The sequence below is a fragment of the Sebastes fasciatus genome, chromosome 9, assembly GCF_043250625.1.
Source record: "Sebastes fasciatus isolate fSebFas1 chromosome 9, fSebFas1.pri, whole genome shotgun sequence".
NCBI classification, from domain to species: Eukaryota; Metazoa; Chordata; class Actinopteri; order Perciformes; family Sebastidae; genus Sebastes; species Sebastes fasciatus.
Genome location: NC_133803.1, coordinates 4,636,500 through 4,657,145, shown reverse-complemented (window position 1 = coordinate 4,657,145; position 20,646 = coordinate 4,636,500). Strand labels below are relative to the sequence as shown.

Sequence of the window (20,646 nt, the reverse complement as noted above, 5' to 3'; positions counted from 1 at the left end):
TCAGATGTCAGTATTTATGCTTCAGTGATCCGAAATCTGTTTTTGGAAAACACTTTTTGTCAACAAACTCCCTACATACAGATTTGACGTATAAATCATTTCACAGGGGATAAATGGTTATGACTGATAGGCGTCAGATGTTACTGATCCTGGCTTTGACTAAACTGGTTTAAAATGGCAGAACAATGATAGAGATATACAGTATAAGGTCTTCTCTTTTGAGTTTATTAGGAAATAAAATTTTAAAAAAAGACGTTTTAAAGTAGAATATGTTTTTGGCATCATTGGGCAAAAATACCATAATAAACTTTCAGCATATTGTAATTCAAGTGTTCTGAGAGAAAACTAGACTTCTGCACCTCCTCATGGCTCTGTTTTCAGGCTTTAGAAAAATCTAGCCCGTGACGGGAGACTTTGCCAATCACAGGTCATTTCAGAGAGAGAGAGCGTTCCTATTGGCTATTCATTCAACGTAGGCAGCCGTCAATCACTCGCAATCTCCGAGCAGACAGTCAAACTAGGCAGCGCTGATCAAATATGAATCAATATTCTGTTACTGTAATGCCTATTTCTCTCCTCTGATGTTTTCAGAAACATCTTGTAGTGTACTATTTAGCTGTGAAATGAGAAAGTTTGCTCCGGCTGGTGGACGGTCCTTGGTATTTCCTCAACTGATCTCAACATGGCTGCCGGGTCACAAACTTTCTCATTTTACAGCTAAAAAGTACACTACAAGATGATTCTGACAACATTTTATGAGACAAATAGGCATTACAGTAACAGAATATTGATTAATATTTGATCAGCGCTGCCTAGTTTGACCGTTTCATTGGAGTTTGCGAGTGATTGACAGCTGCTCAGAGACGGCAAGGCTCCAGATCTGCTCTGATTGTTTGTTTTCCTCCGGTCTGTGAAATCTTGCAGATGCTGTTAGGAGCACCGGAGGAAACAGAGGCACATGATTTTTTTCAGATTACCTGTGTCATGTACTACTGTCACGATATAGCGACCGTTTTATAAAAATAACTTTTTTTAATCATATTTGCTCCATTCTCGCCTACTTCAGCTTTAACACAATTTTTTTTTAAAGCCACTAATTTCTCTAATGCATTAACACAACTTGCAATTTTTAAGGTTGTAGCGGCTCAGTTTTAAAGCTAGAGTGAAGATACTGGTATCATATGAAACTTGAAACTAGAAAACCTAAACAATCCATTAGCACCAACCATGTCACACTTCTTTGGTGAGGAAAAACTGGCATGGCCATTTTCAAAGGGGTCCCTTGACCTCTGACCTCCAGATATGTGAATGTAAATGGGTTCTATGGGTACCCACGAGTCTCCCCTTTACAGACATGCCCACTTTATGATAATCACATGCAGTTTGGGGCAAGTCATAGTCAAGTCAGCACACTGACACACTGACAGTTGTTGTTGCCTGTTGGGCTGCAGTTTGCCATGTTATGATTTGAGCATATTTTTATGCTAAATACAGTAATGTGAGCGTTTCTGGACAATATTTATCATTGTTTTGTGTTGCTAATTGATTTCCAATAATAAATATATACACGCATTTGCATAAAATAGCATATTTGCCCACTCCAATTTTGATACGATTAATTTAATTTAATTTATGTAATCACGATTAAATATTTGAATCAATAGACAGCCCTAGAATATATACTATACACTACACTTCATCACAAACTACAAACCTAACATCCCTGAAGTTAACTCTTAGACACTCAACATCAACATTTTTTAATCATATTTGCTCCATTTCTGCCCACTGCAGCTTTAACTAAGTGGTTCTGAATTGGTCGTAGCTTCTCCATGTTTAGTCTGCACTGTCAACTTTCTATCAAACAGCGTATGTACGACACATTTGGGAAATGCAGATTGCTGAGAGAAAAACATGACTGAGAGACATCTCCTCCCCTGACAGATGTCTTTCTCACATCTGTCTCTCTCTTCCTGCGCACAGATGTTACGCTGCAGTTTGTTCTGAGAAGGAGAAGACGTCTCCTCCTGTGCCTCCCCAAGGAGCGAGTAGCCTGGGGAAAATCACATTTACACATAAAGTGTTAATGTGTCTCTGTGAGCGAGTGTGTGTGTGTGTGTGTGTGTGTGTGTGTGTGTGTGTGTGTGTGTGTGAGTGTGTGAGTGAAGACAGGAGACAGAGAGAGAGTCTTACAAAGGATGTAAAGGAGGCGCAGACCAGAAATAGGAAGTGGCAGGATTGGAAACTGGGGGCCCTCGGGGGCCATCAGAGGCTTTGGAAGTGTGTGCATGTGTGTGGGAGGGGGGGGGGGGTGCTCTATCCTCTGGCTGTACTCAAACTGTGTGTGTTTTTGGTGTTGATCTCACCCAGTTGTTGGAAAGCCAAACACAGTCTGTGCACCCAGATGTTGACAGATGTGCTGCGAACAACCTAACCTCCTCTGAAACTCACACACACACACACAATGAAACACAAACACAGGAGAGACAGTGACACAGATCCTTCCTGCCCCCCCCTCCCCCCCCCCCCCCTAGAGGCGATCTCTCTGGCTTTCTTGAAATATTCAACAAATATTTCCTAAAACCAACTTCAGCGCTGTTGTGGGACGGCCGTCCACCGCGCTGTTCCAGATGTTCTATAAATAACTAGAATACACAGAATTTGCCTCATCCAGATGTGTTTAATTCGGTCTCAGAGAAAGACGGAGAGAGGGAGACTAGGCAGAGGCGGACAGCTGGAGCCCTCAGTAGAACTATAACTAATGCAGCTCTCCCTGGTGGTGGAGTGGTTCTTGCACATGCAGCTGTGCACATGCAGTGAGGATGTAGGGGACCGCGGTGGTTTGGAGTGGTGGGACATTTAGTTGTCATCTGTCACAGGTCCAGCTGGTACTCATTTTTTTTGGCTTCAGCTGATGTTTTTCTTCCTATCCTGTTCTGTATTGTCTTACCCTCAAATCCATCTTTCCTTGTCCTATACCTATTTGTCCTAACCTATTCTACCCTATTTGTCCCATCCTGTCCTGTCTAATCCTGCTTCGCCCTGTCATATCTTACCCTGTGTGTCCTGTCATGCTCTATTCTATCCTGTCCTGTCCCTGTCCAGTTCTGTCCTATCCGATTTGTCTTATATTGTCTTATCCTATCCTATCTTGTCCTGCTCTGTCCTATTCTACACTATTTGTCCTGTCCTATCCCATCCTGTCTTGTCCACTCCCGTCAATCGCATCCTATCCTACAGCAGCTTTCCCTAAATAAACCTAATTAATCATATAGCAGGTGGTGATCACATGCCAAACAAGTATCTCTCTATAACATGAAATGGTTGATAGAGGAGCCAAAAACTGTACTCAAGTAAAAGTACTCATCAAAATAACTACTTGAGTAAGAATACAAAAGTATTTATTGTAAAAAGAGCCTAGGAAAGCGTAGGAAAGCACATTGCTATCGCCAGATGATTGACGACTTTGTTTAGCTCATTTTCCAGTGCAGCATTAAAGGTCCCATATTCTAAATATCTTTTATTTTATAAAGCAGGTTTAAGTGATATATCAATACTATGAAAGTATGAAAACGCTCAATCCACAGATAAATACACACAGCCCGTATTCAGAAATTGTGCATTTGAAACAAGCTGTTAGGATTTCTGTACATTTGTGATGTCACAAATCTACAATATTTAGACAATTTCACAGTTTTAAACGTAAACATTCTAAATGTGTCCCAGTTTATTTCCTGTTTTAGTGTATGTGAATGACATCAGCTGACAGGAAGTAAACATGGGCCCAAACTGTTTCCTAGCAACGCAATTCCATTGCTATTCCGTTGAAATGCGCTAAAACGGAACGTTTCAGACAGAGGGTGAATACAGGTATATTCAGACAGACAGCATGAGAAAAATAATGTGTTGTTTGAACATTAAAGCATGTAAACATGTTCTAGTAGAAACACAAAATACAAGTATGAACCTGAAGATGAGCATGATATATCCCCTTTAAAGCATAGTGGAATTAGCAAGATAGTTAATTCCACCATGCTTTAATGCTACACTCGAAAACGGGCTGGTGGCCAGCGGCAGCGCTGGGTCTAACGGTCACTCCGCCCCACTCCCCGCCGCTCCAGAAACCCAGCTAACTAGCCAACCATCCATCTCCGGAGCTGCATCCGTACTCTTCTCGACAGGCTGCGACCACTCTCTGCGGCCCCCACTGACGTGCATTCTGTTTTCACTATAACAGCTAACAACAATCACCATTTTCTTTTGGACTACTCAAATGACCACGGAAAACAGTTTGATTTTCATTCTACTCCTATTCTATTTCTACGGATTAAATATTCAACGATCAAAGTTTGGCAAAAACATATCAAGTTATAGAGTGCTCCAGCGATGATCTATTTAACCAGGAAGTTAGTATCGCCCCTGGTTCCCCTGACAAAAAGCCAATGGGATTTTTCCATTGGGTTTTGGATTATTGCACAAAATAAGCTCTGTGACAAACAAACATTTATGATACTTACACCTTTTGTTCAGCAAGATAATCTTCACAAATGAACACCACTTTTATTATCCTGAAGCGGGAATGCAATCGCCAGAAGTAAAGCGTAACGTTAGATAAGCTATAAATGAACAACAACACGGTCGTATGAACACGAGTATACACAACGAGTTGGACGTCGGCGTCGACGTGATGACGTATTGTAGTCTCATTTAGCTACTAGTTTGCAACCGCCTTCTTTAAGACATATAAAGGCTTCAGAATTCACGAGTGGGATATTTATTGATGTATTTTATGTTGTAGAACAAAAAGTTGAAATCTCTTAAACTTGTGTTACCAAAGACCTTATTTCAGTGATCTAACTACATTCAAAAACCCTGTTGACTTCCAGACGAGGGAACCGGAAGTGCTAAAATGGTAACCCATTTCCAGGTTTTAGGACTCATTCCTGTAGCACTTTATTAAAGCTGAAGTAGGTGAGATTGGAGCAAATATGATTAAAAAAAGATTTTTTTTAAAACAGTCGCTATATCATGACAGTAGTACATGAAACAGGTAACCTGAAAAAAATCATGTGCCTCTGTGTCCTCCGGTGTCCTGCGGTGCTCCTAACGGCATCTGCAAGATTTCACAGACCGGAGGAAAACAAGCATTAAGAGCTGATCTGAGGTCTGCTGTCCATCTGCTGTATATGAGAGCCGGCTGACAATCACTCGCGAACTCCGACCAAACGGTCAAACTAGGCAGCGCTGATCAAATATGAATCAATATTATGTTACGTTAATGCCTATTTCTCTCCTCAAATGTTTTCAGAATCATCTTGTAGTGCACGGTTTAGCTGTAAAATGAGAAAGTTTGTGACGCCGCCGCCATTCTGAAATCTGGTGAAGGAACGCCAAGTTCCGGTCACATGACAGGAGCACAGTCAATAGGAACACTCTCTCAATGAAATGACCTGTGATTGGTCAAAGTCTCCCGTCACAGGCTAGATATTTTAAAGCCTGAAAACAGAGCCATGAGGAGGAGCAGAAGTCTAGTTTTCTCTCAGAACACTTTAATTACAATATGCTGAAAGGTTGTTATGGTATTTTTGCCAAATGATGCCAAAAATGCCTACTGAAGCTTTAATTAAGCTAGTAAGAGTTTAAAATGTTTAAACTCAGGTAATCTGCTTTATGTGGACTGTGTGGGTGTGGTTTGATCAGATTTGATTGACAGTGGCCTGGCTATGCAGAACACAACCACACAACTGTCATCACATATTGCTTTTTAAATATTGGTAAACACTGATTGGTGCATGAATGTATGTTCACCTTTTGCCACTGAGCTCCGCCTATACGTCAACCCGGTGAGAAAAACTCAATACAGAAATCTCTCGTGAAAAAAAACCCAAAGCTTTGGCAGAAAATATTGTGTTTGTACACAAGCCTTTGGTTTATTGTAAGACGTTAATAGAAAATGGGATTTAATTTCACATTTTCCTATTTAGTGAATGTAGCTTGAGAGAACATCTAATTTCTAATCCGTTTCGTGATGTGTTGAGCCATATGTCAAGGTCACACCTCAGCAATGTCAGCAGCTCTCCTCTGGAACAAAGACTGATCAAAGTTCTCCCCGTCCTCTCTCTCTCTCCGTCATCCTCCCACTGCTTCATTGACTCAACCACTGAGCACAATCTACACTGATGGCACCCAGTGGAACTCCAGCATGCAGCTGGAAGAGCAGCGAGAGAGGAAGTGTGTGTGTGTGTGTGTGTGTGTGTGTGTGTGTGTGTGTGTGTGTGTGTGTGTGTGTGTGTGTGTGTGTGTGTGTGTGTGTGTGTGAGCCTGGAGATGTTTACGTCACTGAAGGAAGGATGGGGGTTTCTGGCTGCCCCCACTGTCTCATGCAGGTAACATCTGTCTTCAAAGGCGTAGACCCTCATACCTAATATTCACTCATAAATTATTGATCATTTTTATCAATTCTCGAGTGGTAAAAAATAGTTATATTTAGCACCAAATCTGTGTAACAATTGGTACCAAACCAAAAGTTTCTGCAACAACTTATGAGACATAATAGAGTATGAGGATGGCCATCACAAACTTCCCTTATAATGTTTTAAACCCTGATACATGTTCACAATTCAGCTTAATTAATTAATTAATTAATTGTGTTTAATTATGTTTATTTCTGATTCAGGACTAGAACAACTTGACACACAGTGCTGAGCTGCACTTAAAATCAATTTTCAGGTTCCCAGCTTTCAGATGATGTACACCACTTCTATGTGACATCTACTGTTGACCTGCTATCTCCCCCTAAAGACCCCCTGTACCCCCCTAAAAAGGACAAAAACGGGTTTATTGTGGGTCTCAGAGGATACGAAGTGGTAAAATGCTCATTTCTGGGTTTTAGTACTCATTCCAGTAACACACAGCCGATAATACAACGCAATATAACAGAGTGGACCAACTGACCCCTCTGTGTTGGTCCTGTAGACAAATGTAACCTCAGCCTACAAACCGCAGTCTCACTCTTCCCGTCACTGCCAGCTCGTGACGTTAGGGAGCGTCAGAACAAACCTGAGCAGTAAATCAAGAGCCTTTGCTTTGTGGCTCAGCTCTCTCTCTCTCTTGCTTTATCACCATGGTGCAAAACGACTCCTACATTACTGCTGCAGGCAGCTTCCGCTAAGCAGAGGTCAATCGCATAATTGCTTTTACCCTCACTCATAAATAATCCTGCTGTCACATTGGAAATACAACCTCCTGACGCAGACGTTTTACCACATGGCCATGTGCTCGGGCCGGAAATCATTTTCTTTAAACATGTTTGTTTCCAAGATGATATATTTAACAAACTGTGAATGTTTCAGTCATGAAAGGCTGATTTATTACCCACTGGATTTATAGTACTTACTTTCAACTTTATTTTAAGAGTGAACAATATTTTCTAAACAATATTTCCCAGTAGGCTATATTTCCTCTTTGTTTCACAGTCTGAAGCAATTGAATGCAGTGTTTTCATAATTAGGAAGTGAAAACTGTATAATAGGAGCTTTAAATTAGCATAAGCAGGCAGAGCTACATGAAAATACATGTCCAATTTACTGCATCTGTGTAACTGCCAGCAAATACCATACAATAGTGATTCTACCTAACAGGTGGGACATCTGTTACAGTTGTTTTTACAGTTTTACAGCAAACAATCTGAGACCAAAAAAAAAGATTGGATTTTCCTTCCAAAGATGTAAAGCACTCCAGGAAAAGGGATAAAAAGAGATGTAAATGTGACGCTTTCACACAGATATTTATTAACTACATTGTGAATAGTCGAGTCAAGCTTCATTTGTACAGCATGTTTAAAAATGTCAGCGAGAAGCGGCGAGTTTTCTGCAGCTTTAACGGTTTAAATGATTCTGTGTTCTGTGTAAGGAACCAGAGGTTAGGGCTGGCCAGCGCAAAGGGCCCCGTCATCAGTCTAGTTCTGGGGATATCCAGGAGCATCTGGTTGGTCGGCCTCAGGGCTCTAACTGGAGTATGACGGTGCAATAGTTCTGCTGGATAAGGTGGTGCCAGCCCATTTAAAGCAGCAGTGGGTAGAATTGGAACAAATATGATTAATAAAAGTAATTTTTATATAACGGTCACTATATCCTGACAGTATAAAAGATCATGTGCCTCCGTGTCCTCCGGTGCTCCTGCGGAGGAAAACAACCAATCAGAGCCGAGCTGGAGCCTTGCCGTCCCTGAGCAGCTGTCAATCGAACGCAAACTCCGAGAAAGTTTGTGACCCGGCCGCCATGTTGAGATCAGTTGAGGAAATACCAAGCACCCCCCACCAGCCGAAGCAAACTTTCTCATTTTACAGCTAAACAGTACACTACAATATGTTTCTGAGAACATTTGAGGAGAGAAATAGGCATTACAGTAACAGAATATTGATTCGTATTAGCGCTGCCTAGTTTGACAGTTTGATCAGAGTTTGCGAGTGATTGACAGCTGCCTCTGTTGAATGAACAGCCAATAGGAACACTCTCTCTCTGGAATTACCTGTGATTGGCCAAAGTCTCCCGTCACAGGCTAGATTTTCTAAAGCCTGAAAACAGAGCCATGAGGAGGAGCAGAAGTCTAGTTTTCTCTCAGAACACTTGAATTACAATATGCTGAAAGGTTATTATGGAATTTTTTGCCCAATGATGCCAAAAACATTCTGCCTACTGCAGCTTTAAAGCCTTAAAAACAAGCAATAAAATCTCAAAATCAACTCACCTCATTTGTTTGTCAAATTTGAAGGGAGCTGTCAAAAATCACACCAAGATTAAATTTCTTATTTAATTTGGTCGATTGTGAGTAACTAAAGGGCCGAGAATAGCAACAGAGTCATCCACTAGGTCAGATCTCTGCCTTATTTTCATTCAGATTGAGGAAGTTTAAATCCATCAAAGTTTTGAAATAATTTAAACAGCTCAACAAAGGGTGTCTTTACTATTTGTTTTTATAGAGACACATAACCATTCACGCTCACATTCACACCTATGGGCAATTTAGAGTCATCAGCAAAACAATGAAAAGGAATATTATGTTTCTTAAAAATGGCCCCCAAGGGCAGCATGTACGAGGAAAAAATGGTAGGGCCCAAAATAGAGCCTTGAGGAACCCCACAGGTATAGCCTATGTATATAACATTAAGCTGGGATAGAGTTTACAATGAAGTGCAAGTTTCAACAAATGTGCCAGCTTTTGGAAGACAAACACAACTAATTTCAATAACATGTTTAAAAGTAGGCCCACTAACATTGGTTTAATGCTACATATCACTGCCTTTTGGGCAATGTACACATATTTAGAGTTTCTGGTTAATTGTAGATTGCAGATTATCACTTTAATGAAGAGTTTATTGCAGTATTATTGCTACTCTTGTAAAGTTAATCAAAATCTGTTTCCACTCGTCTGGCCTCAAGCCCTTTTATTTTAGGGCAGAGCAGCTGCACGCTGCGGAGCAACCTGAGAAACCAGACTGCTCTGACCTGGGGGTGGAGGCATGTGTGTGGGCATAGAGGACAATACGAGTCTGTGTTCTGTGTGTGTGTGTGTGTGTGTGTGTGTGTGTGTGTGTGATGGAGGGTCGGGGGAAAGGGTGTTTTTGGGGGGAGTACAACCTGTCTGCACGTGAGCAGAAGGTATCCACATACACACAGGTGAACACACACACATGCTGCATATGTGAATATGTGAGCATATGCATGGATACAGGCATGTAAACAGGCTAGCAAACAAACACATGTAAGCACAGACAAACACCACAACACACATGTTCACTCTAAAACTGACCACGTCAAGGTCTAACTTACAAAACTAACCTCATCTTCTCGCTTCCCCATAGTGATATGTTTATTTCTAAACTACCATCATCACATAATGGGGAAGAACAAAATGACAGGGACACTTTGTGTGGTGCAATCAAATACAATGGCCTTTGCAATAAATGAGACGCTTTCAAAGGTATTGTTAAAGAGTAGTGTAGTTGTAATGTTCAGTTTGTTGATGCTGCGTTAGAAAAGTGTAGATTAAATACAAAAAATTTAATTTGGTTTCGTTTGTGGAGTTGTGTTGGATTGCAATATGTGTTCCTTTTATTTCGTCCACCTAAAAGGACTGTATGTAACTTTTTACACATATAAATCGTTTTCATTGCCCATGTGTGAACAGGTTGTAACCTTAGCGAAAAAATGAGACGTTCAGCAACATTCTGGGGTTCCTCTATCAGTCTGTATAGACTGCTGTAAAGGGGGCCGTTTTTTCCTGGAAAATCCATCGGATGTGATGTCATGCGCACTCGTGAGTGCCTTTATTTTCAGCTTTGCTTACGGGGCTAACAGTGTGCAATCATAGCTTACGTTCGGTTAGAAATGGAGTCCGTTAACGCCAACAAACGACCAGCCCCCCTCACCACAACTCAGACTCCAACACAAATTCCTCGGACGCACATAAAAAAAGGTTATATCTAGTGAAGCCCGTATTGCAAAACAGGAATGTGACCGACATCAGGGGAAAACTAGTGCTGTGGGAATGTGTGTGCCAGGTGGGAAGTGAGTGGTAAAGCAAGAGAGAGAGAGCGGCGGTGGCGAGTGTGTGAGAAAATGAGAAGCAGAAGAGAGTTAGTTTAGCTCTGAGAATATCAAGTGAATGTTCAGTGGGAGAGAGTACCATTATCGACTCCGGCCCATGAGACCAAAACTACAGTGTCTCCTCTGTTCCTTCTGACCACGGTCGGGAGGCTGCAGCGGGAAAAGTTAACACTAGGATCAGCATCTGCCGGGCATTCCATTCATGGAGGGACCTCCTTTTGGTAAACTAACGTTACTGCCAAGCATGTGAAATATATAGTGATACTGTGGTTTTAGCTGCTAATGTTGCTAAAGTTAAAGGTCCCATATTGTAAAAACTGAGATTTTCATGTCTTTTATTTTATAAAGCAGGTTTAAGTGCGATATAAATACTGTTAAACTATCAAACGCTCAATATATGGAGAAATACACACAGCTCGTATTCAGCAATTGTGCATTTGAAACAAGCCGTTAGGATTTCTGTCGATTTGTGATGTCACATATACAGTATATACAATATATAGATCATCACACGGTTTTAAACATAAACATTCTAAATGTGTCCCAGTTTATTTCCTGTTGCAGAGTGTGTAAATAGCATCAGCTTACAGGAAGTAAATATGGACCCAAACTGTTGCCCAGCAACGCAATTCCGTTGCAATTCCTTTGAAATGCAGGGTAAATACAGGTATATTCAGGTGGACCGTATGAGGAAAAGAAAGTTTTTTTTTAACACAGCAGCATGCAAACATGTTCTAGTAGAAACACCAAATACAAGTATGAACCTGAAAATTAGCACGATATGGGACCTTTAATCAACATGATGCCTGTCAATCACGTTCAGTCTCGTGCGTGTCGGTAGTGCTAGCACAAACGCGAGCAACAGGACGCTGACTGTCGTTGACTTAACGGCCACACCTGTCACTGTTTATAAGCAATTTCTGATTCCTACAGAGAGTCCCTTTAACAGCATCATGATTTTTTAATCAGGACAACGTTAAACTGTAACAGCGATGTAAACAGTGATGGTTTCGGGCAATGATGTGATGCATGCAGATTTAGCATGATCTTGCTTCACTATCATACATTTGTGTTGATTACAAACAGCCAAATATTCTGTTTCTACGGTAAAACGAATCAAAGTGAGATTTATTCCACACTCTTTTGATACATCAACATGAAATCTGAAGCAACAATAACATAAAACTTTTTTTATAGTTTATAGTTAGTTTTATTATTATATTATATAATAATTATATTATACTATAGTAATTTTATCTGGTCATCTGGTACTCCGCAGACTACATTTCACACCTGAGTGCAAAATAGGTGACCCAGAAGAGAGCAGAGCAGAGCCATGCTGGACCATACTGGCTCCCAAGCTGTCCTGCTGCACAGCACACCTTCAGCAGCGTGGCTGCAGCTGCTCTGTCCTGTCTCGTGTGTGCATATGTGTGTGTGCCTGTTCTTGTGCGTACGTATCCCCTGTACAGGGTCTGTCTGGCCGCAGCTGTCCCTACCTCTATGCGGGTCTCCGGGGCGAGGCTGACCTCTCTCTCCTGAAGCCACTTCAAAGAGACCAGGGATGGGCTGAAGGGGGTACGGGGTGCCGGGCCGTCCAGCACGGCTGCTGCTTCCCTGGGCTTTGGGGCTGGAGTAGAGGGGTAGAGGGGGTGGAGGCGTGTGAGCAGGGTTGGGTGTGTTGCAGGAGGTGAAGGGAGTCGCAAACATGGGAGGGGGGGGGGGGGGGGGGGGGGGGGGGGTATGTGTGTGGCAGGAGGGCAGAGACAGGAGGCATGGGAATGGGGGGTAGGGATGTTGTTATAGTCGAAAGCTGGAAGTTTAGCTTTGTGTGTGTGTGTGTGTGTGTGTGTGTGTCTGCCGTTCAACCTGGACAGACCTTCTGTGCTCTGGTGTCACCTCGGAGTGTCAGGGGTGTGTGTGTGGGGGGGCAGCGCACCATCTCACCCACAGGGAGTCAGGGGTCCAGCTTGGTGAGAACTGATGGCACATTGGCCCCAGGGGCCACCGTTACTTGGGCGTCCCAATGGAAAAGACAGATTATCGTCCACACACACACACTCATACAGATGAAAGGGCAAAATATCTGACAAAATCGTGTAATCTAGTTTAGTAACACTGAAATAAATGCATGTCTGAGGTCCCATAAAATGACAAATAATCTGTTTCTCTGCAAAAAAAAATCATTAAAAAGTAGGACAAGGGGGAGAAATTAAAGGAAGGGAAGGAAAGGAAATAAAACAAGACAACAGAAAAGCAAAGGACAAGAGAAAAGGAAAGATCAAGAAACGAAAGGAAAGAAAAAAGAGGAAAGCAAGGGAGACTGGCGATCTCTCCGTCTCTCGGTCTTTGGTCTACACTGAAATATCTCAACTATTGATGGGTTGGCATGAAATGTTGTACAAACATTCATGGTGCCCAGAGGATGAATTCTAATGACTTTAGTGATTCCCTGACTTTTCCTATAGGGTCACCAGCAGGTCAGAGTTTTCATTAAGACTGTGTAATATCTACTGGGTGCACTGGCACCACATTTTTATACAGATTTTTACTGTGACATTTGCGGTTTTAGGTGAAATATCTCAACAAATATTGACATTTGGTACACACATTCATGCTCCCCCTCAGGGTGAATTCCAATAACTCTGGTGATCACTTAACTTTTTATCTAGCTAATGCCATCCTCAGGACAAAATTTTGTCCAACACTGCTTTATGACTAAATACCTGCAAAAACAAATGACATTTCCCATCATCCTCAGCCGTACCTCGTATTTATTACTAATTAGCAAATGTTAGCTTGCTAACAACTAAGATAGTGAACATATGGTAAATATTACACTGGCTACATTAGTATGTTAGCATTGTCACTGTGAGCATGTTAGCATGTTGACATCAACCTTTATACTTGAAGCACCACTGTGCCTACTGTAAGTACGACGTCACACTGGTACGACCCTGAACTGACCAGCTCACGGTCGCCGCTCTGCACTGCTCTCATAAGGCAGATACTGCTGATAACGCCATCCCGACTGACGGCGCCAGAGTGCAAGCATAGCACCCACACTCCATCTCCCCCCCGGCCCCCCCGGTTAACACTGTTAGCTCTGACAGCACCATTAGCTACAAGCCGCCGGCTCAGCCGTTGCCATGTTGAAAGTATATAGCGTAGGCTATATAAGAAGTGGACGTAGTCACCATGATGTTACCTATTGGTTTGTGGACAACATTTGAAGCCTCGAGTTTGGCTTTTTGGCTGTCGCCATCTTGTTTTTTTGCAAACAGAAGTGGATGGACGAAAACGCGGACAACTCCCAGACCGGACAACGCCGCGGTAGCGACCTGTCAATCACAAGTTAACCACGCCCTTAAGCAACCCCTGTTTTATGGTCTATTTGCCTCTAAATGGAGCCATAATTTACTAAACTTTACTGTACTGAAGAAGACTTGAAACTAGCGATTGAGACCATAAACTCATGTTTACAATGTTTACTGAGGTAATAAATCAAGTGAGAAGAAGGCTCCTTTTCTCAGAGACTTCTATACAATCAGACTTCTTTTTGCAACAAAATGAGTCGCCCCCTGCTGGCTGTTTGAAGAATGGGCTCTTCTGAATTGGCTTCACTTTTCAGACCCCACTGGTTAAGAACCGTGCGAAGGCAATAGAAATGCTCCCAATCTCGCATTTAGCACCATATATACTATTCTTACCCTCACTCTGCCACACATTTCACATCATCTATGTACTGTTTATAGCTTGTTCTCCTCTCTCTCTTTCATACACACACACACACATACTGTATGGAAACCTAACATGCCAGAAGTTCAAAAACATACACCATGTGGTGCACTTGTGTGTGAGATCACGCACTGATGAGCAAAACATACCTAGAGGATCCCACCTTAAAATGTTTTTTCTTCTCCAGCTGATCTGACTGACTGGACAGACGCACTCTTCCACTGCAAAGATTGTGCATAATGATGCCTTGAGGGAACCCAGGAAATAGACTAGTGCACTTATTATAAGATCACTGTTTATCCAAGTCCCTTTGAAATGGAGGTAATGTAGAGAGTGACATATCAGGGCTGATACAAAATAAACTCTATAACCCAAGTCTTTCTATACTGGTTCATGCAACACACATCCTATGAAATATGTATCTGAATGCTACATTGACTGCCATTTGCATTTTATTCTATCTCTTAATTACTTTCATTCACTTTTTACAGTACTGTTTGGTCAGTGGCTACATTTCCCAACAGAACATTATTGATATTGAAACATACAAACATGACTTCTCAGGGAATCAGAATCAGAAATCAGAATGGTTATTGTCATTATATTCAGGTACAATGAAATTGATACTGTCAAAGTTGACGCAATAATAACGTGTCGACGCAAAGTTGTTTAAACGCTGCTAATTTCTTTAACTAGCTTTGCATTACCTTGTCGGGAAGGAGGTTGAAAAACGCACCGAACTTAAGAAAAATTTGGTGAAGGAAAAACTGGCATGGCTATTTTCAAAGGGGTCCCTTGACCTCTGACCTCAAGATATGTGAATGTAAATGGGTTCTATGGGTACCCACGAGTCTCCCCTTTACAGACATGCCCACTTTATGATGATCACATGCAGTTTGGGGCAAGTCATAGTCAAGTCAGCACACTGACACACTGACAGCTGTTGTTGCCTGTTGGGCTGCAGTTTGAGTTTGTTAAGATTTGAGCATATTGTTTTATGCTAACTGCAGTACCTGTGAGGGTTTCTGGACAAGATTTGTCATCGTTTTGTGTTGTTAATTGATTTACAGTAATAAATATATACATACATGTGCATAAAGCAAGCATATTTGCCCACTCCCATGTTGATGAGTATTAAATACTTGATAAATCCTCCTTTAAGATTCATTTTCAACAGATAACAAAGTGCACCGCTAATTTTCGATTAATGACGATAATCTATGGACAATCATGCGATCAATCGCGATTACATATTTTAATCAATTGACAGCACTAATTTGATCCCATAGACACTCAACAATTGAGGAAAGACAGCCTAATATTGCCGTTTGACATATCTTCAAACTACATCAAATACATAAAAAAAGGTCAGTCCTAAGGCATAGAATGTTCTATGTGATCTTCTTTTGATAACTAATTTAATAACTAATGTAATATTTTTTTTCACTCTCATTCACTGCGCCTCTGACACTGAAGCCCCCCTGGGGAGGCCTGCCTCACACTTTGAAAACCTCTGTCGCTTGTGGTTTTGAGTGAAATTTCTCAACAGCTATGGATTGCTGTTGAAATCTGGTGCAGACATTCGTCCCCCTCACAATTAGCTGTAAAAACTCTAAATAAATTATTAAATAAATTGCCATCATTAGATCAACGTTCTAATTTGTTGAATACTTTGGTCTATGACAAATGACTGCAGAACAAATCGCATTCCCATCAGCCTCAGATGTACTTTGTGCTAATCTGCAAATGTTAGCAGGCTAAATGCTAAACTAAGATGGTGAACATGGTAAACATTATACCTGGCAAACATCAGCATTTAGCTCAAAGCAACACTGGGCCTAAATACAGTCTCTGTCTGCATGACTGCAGACTCTTAGTCTTGTTCATACAATATGCATTCATATATCGTCTTCAGACAAATCTTAATTCGGATTAATCCTTGTGTTCATGCTTCAAATTTGACCATCATAATATAAATTTGTTGGGAATTTTTTCTGTCATGTTTTTTTAACTGTGCAGGACTAACATTTTAAATATCAGCCGAAGTTGACAACTGACTCTAAGATGTTTGTGTGTGTGTGTGTGTGTGTGTGTGTGTGTGTGTGTGTGTGTGTGTGTTTTGGGGGGGCACGTCTGGCCACAGCAATGACAACAGAAGGGCTCCCCTGTGTTGCCTTTTTCCTTTTCAAGCTGTCTCTTTACCCCCACCTCCGTCAGCCCCACCTCCACTGCACACACACATACACACCTTCCCTGGCTGCTGGTTTTTGCCCATACTCCCCCTCTGCACACAGGGCTGTGAGCAAAAGGCCAGCTGATGGCAATATGTGTATGTGTGTTATGAGAGGCCAGAACAGTACACACACATATATTATCTGACACGCTAGGTCCACCTGTGTCTGCACTCTGTGCCCTGCCATGGCCCCATAGCTCCACCCTCTGCCACTGCTGCCCAGCTCCACACTCCACACCATCTGGGGAGACAGGCAGGAGAAAAGAAGAGAGATTAGATGAGGGAGGGCGTTGTTTTGTCAGAATATTAACAAATTTAAAATCTATATCAATATATCATTCTCAAATTCAAAATGTTAGAATATTACGTAATCACATTAGTACTTTTATATGTGAAATGAGGGAGAGAGAGAGAGAGAGAGAGAGAGAGAGAGAGAGAGAGAGAAGAGATTTAGTGGGATGGAAGAAAAAAAGTTCTTAAGTTCCAATGCTTTTGAATAACAAAACCTGTGCAAGGATGCCCAAACTCAGCATCACCATCATCAAAGTACTATAACAGGGCAGCTAAAATCGCTGGCTTGAAACGACCTGTGCAGGAATTCAAAAAATGCATTGTATCAACAGTCTAAGCCCTAAATGTGCACTGAACATTTTGGTTTACACTAGACAGATCAGCTGTTGAGTAAAGATTTCAGTCATGTGCTCTGCAGCTGTCTGATCCTTCCGGCTGTAAACAGTATTTAAGATACTGCGATGTACTAATGTTAAGGGGCCGCAGGGATAGCTGACCCGACTGACTTACAGTTAACTGTCTGCACAGTTGCTCAGCAACTGAGGCTGTCAATCGATTAAATATGTAATCACGAATAATTGCATGATTATCCATAGTTAATCACAATTATGCGATTAATTGCAAATTAATCGTGCATTTTTTATCTGTTCAAAATGTACCTTAAAGGGAGATTTGTCAAGTATTTAATGCTCTTATCAACATGGGAGTGGGCAAATATGCTGCTTTATGCAAATGTATGTATATATTTATTATTAGAAATCAATTAACAACACAAAACAATGACAAATATTGTCCAGAAACCCTCACAGGTACTGCATTTAGCATAAAAAATATGCTCAAATCATAACATGATAAACTGCAGCCCAACAGGCAACAACAGCTGTCAGTGTGTCAGTGTGCTGACTTGACTTGCCCCAAACTGCATGTGATTATCATAAAGTGGGCATGTCTGTAAAGGGGAGACCCGTGGGTACCCATAGAACCCATTTCAACCCAAGCTAGTATGACATGGTTGGTACCAATGGATTCCTTATGTTTTTCTAGTTTCATATGATGCCAATCTTCACGTTAAAACTGAGCCTGCTACAACCTAAAAATTGCAAGTTGCGTTAATGCGGTAAAGAAATTAGTGACTTTTAAACAAATTTGTGTTAACAGGCTATTATTGCTATTATATAGCATATAGCCCTGATATTTCAGGAGGGTATTCCTAGATTGAATTTTTAACAGAGAGCCTGCGTGACAAACTGGACATGTCAGGTTTAAAAGACTTGGATATTTATCTGGCTACATACAGCAGCTGGAGTATCCCTTTAGCTGGTCTTCCTTTGAGATGAAGCAGAGATACTAGGTTTTCGCCTTAGAGGGTGAAAGTCAATGTGATTAGGGATTGCCATTATTTTTATGACATCATAGGCCTTTTTTCACAGAAGACATTGTGGATATGTCATATTAGGGAAATCACAGTGTGTAAATAGAAAAATCAATAATGGTTGAATTCCATTTAGCTGTGCATGCTGGCTCACTGACACACTATCATAGCTTACTGGGATACTTTGAATAGAATCAGAGCCATCTGGTCATGAAGGTATTGTTTAATAGCACCTGTGCTTGATCAAAATAGTTGCAGAATAATTTTCTGTCAATCGACTAACTGATGAATCGACTAATCGTTTCAGCTGTAGCTACTTGTAGGCCTATATACTGCAGGGTAGTTTAATTAATAACAAAATATCATGTTTTATTATAAGCTCTTCATATGATTGTTATGCAGTGTTGGAAAGTGCTGCACTTAAGTACAATTTTGAGGTACTTTACTTGAGTATGCCACTCTACACCACTATATTTCAGAGGCATATATTATATTGCACACTTTACTTCATTATTTTATGATTTATTTGATAACTTTCTAGTTACTTTGCACTTCAGATTATTAATATTATATATATCTATATCTATATCTATCTATATCTATATCTATATGTATATATATATATCTATATATAGATATATAGATATATATATCTATATATCTATATATAGATATATATATAAATTACATATAAATAGCTTTTGCTTTTTAGCTTTTGTCTGCAACCTGCGGCTCCGGAGCCACATGTGGCTCTTTAGCCCCTCTCCAGTGGCTCCCTGTGGATTTTTTTAAAAAAATTAGTGGAAATGAATAACTGTTTTTTTGTTTACATTTTCATTTTTATTTATCATTGTTGTAGGTCGACGGATTATTAGGGCCACATTGAGGAAAAAAATAAATCTGAGATTTCAAGAATAAAGTCAAAATATTACAAACATAAAGTCTTACATAAAGGTTTACGTGGAAAAAAGTCGTAGTATTATGAGAATAAAGTCATAATATTATAAAGTAGTAATTTTATGTGTTATTTTCTTTTTTCTCGTAAAGTTATGACTTTATTCTCGTTATACTACAGCTTTTTTTCTCGTAAAGTTATGACTTTATTCTTGTAATATTACGATTTTTTTTTGTAATATTATTACTTTATTTTTGAAATCTCTGATTTTTTTTCGTACATTTGCACTTTGGCCCTCACTGCATTAGACTTACAGTAGACTATACGCGTTGTATAAGCTGTATAATGTTTTGCGGCTTGAGACAGATTTTTTTTTTCTTGCCTAAAATGGCTCTTTTGATAGTAAAGGTTGCTGATCCCTGGGTTATATGAGATTGTATGTGCATGTGTGTGTATGATAATCATTTTGTACTTTTATTCAAGTACAATTTGTAATGCAGGGCTTTTAATTGTAACAGTATTTCTACACTGTGGTATAAATAATTTTACTGACGAACAAGATCTGAATACTTCCACCACTGTTTGGTTGGAAACATTTTAATTTGTAAAGTAACTAAAGTAACTAACACACCCTGAACCAGTGACCCAGGCCTCTTCCCGTCCAGCTCTCACACATCAACAGCCTGAACACCGGCTGATGATTCTCGCGATAGTTGGCTTATTAGCCGGCAGAGACACACGGGATGTTGGAATGGGATGATGAGAGAGGAGAAGCACACTCCGAGCTGCAACACTGAAAACGGGCGGACGAGGCGAGACGGTAGGATGTGTGGGTGTGTGCAAGTGTAAGGTGTGTGCGTGTGTTTGTGTGCGCGCCTGTGCGTGAGAGAAAAGGGGGTTTGCCGTTCCTCCGGATGACGTCACGAGTTTTCCTGAGAGTCCAAACAACCGTTGGCTGCAGTTAACGGTTAACGGGAGCTTCCGTTTGATGTGTAACGTTAACCTCGTTATTCCTGCCCCGGCTCGTAACCTTGACAACGACGGTTGACTAGCTAGCACTTTGACGGTTTAGCTTAGCTGGCAGTTCCGTTTCTCACTCCGGAGAGAGATAACCCGGGCGGTTAATGACCAGCAGGTGCCCGGGAACAGCACCGCACCTGCCGCTACAGGTAACAACACTGTTAGTACTATACTGTCAGCTAGCAGCACTGGAGTGACCGTGAACGTCACATACACTTAATACTGTGTGTTTGAGCCGTGATACCGGTAGCGAGGTGGGGGCGGCACCGGGTCTGACGGGTCACTTGCTGAAGGTGCTTATAGTGCTAACTAATGTCACGGTTGAGGAGTTGCACAGTCTGTCTGTATATGTGTGTTTTTATTTAGAAATGATTGTTATGTTTGACATTGATGTGGTTTTGTGCCATGCTGCATCATGCAACATGCGTCACTTTGACAGCCATGGAGCAGCGTGACGTAGATGATGCAGTGCTGCTGCTGCTCATTCATG

At 41.1% G+C, this 20,646-nt stretch overlaps 2 protein-coding genes across 8 annotated transcripts in view; both read left to right on the top strand.

The window, feature by feature from the left end:
• Positions 1 to 10,616, top strand: part of LOC141773667 (echinoderm microtubule-associated protein-like 6) — a 512,018-nt gene extending 501,402 nt beyond the window's left edge. For all 4 annotated transcript variants that reach the window (XM_074645582.1, XM_074645580.1, XM_074645581.1 and 1 more), the window contains one exon: positions 10,562 to 10,616. The gene's annotated coding sequence lies outside the window, so the exon portion shown is untranslated. The remainder of the gene's footprint in view (positions 1 to 10,561) is intronic.
• A 9,232-nt stretch (positions 10,617 to 19,848) lies between these two features.
• akt3a (v-akt murine thymoma viral oncogene homolog 3a) overlaps positions 19,849 to 20,646 on the top strand; it is a 91,331-nt gene continuing 90,533 nt past the window's right edge. For 2 of the 4 annotated variants that reach the window (XM_074645601.1, XM_074645602.1), the window contains exon 1: positions 19,907 to 20,305. The gene's annotated coding sequence lies outside the window, so the exon portion shown is untranslated. Of the gene's footprint in view, positions 20,306 to 20,646 lie in introns of all 4 variants that reach the window. The other 2 variants (XM_074645603.1, XM_074645604.1) reach the window with 2 other exon arrangements.